At 42.7% G+C, this 1055-nt stretch overlaps 2 non-coding genes across 2 annotated transcripts; both read right to left on the bottom strand.

The window, feature by feature from the left end:
- Positions 1 to 137: 137 nt before the first annotated feature.
- LOC129114340 (5S ribosomal RNA) lies at positions 138 to 256 on the bottom strand. Its single transcript, XR_008532431.1, has one exon. It is a non-coding gene; the product is annotated as a 5S ribosomal RNA (ribosomal RNA).
- Positions 257 to 634: 378 nt separating this feature from the next.
- Positions 635 to 754, bottom strand: LOC129114341 (5S ribosomal RNA). Its single transcript, XR_008532432.1, has one exon. It is a non-coding gene; the product is annotated as a 5S ribosomal RNA (ribosomal RNA).
- Between the last annotated feature and the right edge of the window lie 301 nt (positions 755 to 1055).

Genomic DNA, 1055 nt, shown 5'->3' with positions numbered 1-1055 from the left:
GATGAAAGCCATCATTTAACTGGATTTGTGTCATTTCTATACCGGCAAGTCATGATCTAGCTATATCCTTCCCACCCTGTCGGTGTCCACTGAAAAAGCAGCAGCGCCCTCTGCTTTTTGTAAAGAGGAGTGAAAAAAGCTTACAGCACCTGGTATTCCCAGGCGGTCTCCCATCCAAGTACTGACCAGGCCCGACCCTGCTTAGCTTCCGAGATCAGGCGAGATCGGGCGTGTTCAGGGTGGTATGGCCGTAAGCAAATATTGTGCCTACCAAGGGCCTTTTAAAGATACTATATCACCATGCTTTGTGCTTTAGTCTATACAGGGAGCGCCTGCAGATTTTTCCAGACACACTCACAGCTTTTAAATGTCAAATCAGAATGTACAAAGTGGCTATAAGGATCACAAATGTAGTGCAGTAAAAATATTAATATTTACTGTTGAAATGTAGAATACGTTAGCATAAAATTGAAAAGAAAATGATCGATGAGCTTAGGAATGATGAAAGCCATCATTTAACTGGATTTGTGTCATTTCTATACCGGCAGAGTCATGATCTAGCTATATCCTTCCCACCCTGTGGTGTCCACTGAAAAAGCAGCAGCGCCTCTGCTTTTTGTAAGAGGAGTGAAAAAGCTTACAGCACCTGGTATTCCCAGAGCGGTCTCCCATCCAAGTACTGACCAGGCCCGACCCTGCTTAGCTTCCGAGATCAGACGAGATCGGGCGTGTTCAGGGTGGTATGGCCGTAAGCAAATATTGTGCCTACCAAAGGGCCTTTTAAAGATACTATATCACCACGCTTTGCTCTTTCGTCTATACAGGGAGCGCCTGCAGATTTCCAGACACACTCACAGCTTTTAAATGTCAAATCAGAATGTACAAAGTGGCTATAAGGATCACAAATGTAGTGCAGTAAAAATATTAATATTTACTGTTGAAATGTAGAATACGTTAGCATAAAATTGAAAAGAAAATGATCGATGAGCTTAGGAATGATGAAAGCCATCATTTAACTGGATTTGTGTCATTTCTATACCGGCAAGTCATGATCT

This window comes from Anoplopoma fimbria, unplaced genomic scaffold, assembly GCF_027596085.1.
Source record: "Anoplopoma fimbria isolate UVic2021 breed Golden Eagle Sablefish unplaced genomic scaffold, Afim_UVic_2022 Un_contig_3496_pilon_pilon, whole genome shotgun sequence".
In the NCBI taxonomy this organism is placed as follows: domain Eukaryota; kingdom Metazoa; phylum Chordata; class Actinopteri; order Perciformes; family Anoplopomatidae; genus Anoplopoma; species Anoplopoma fimbria.
Note: the sequence above shows the minus strand (reverse complement) of the source record. Positions and strands in the feature narration are given on the sequence as shown.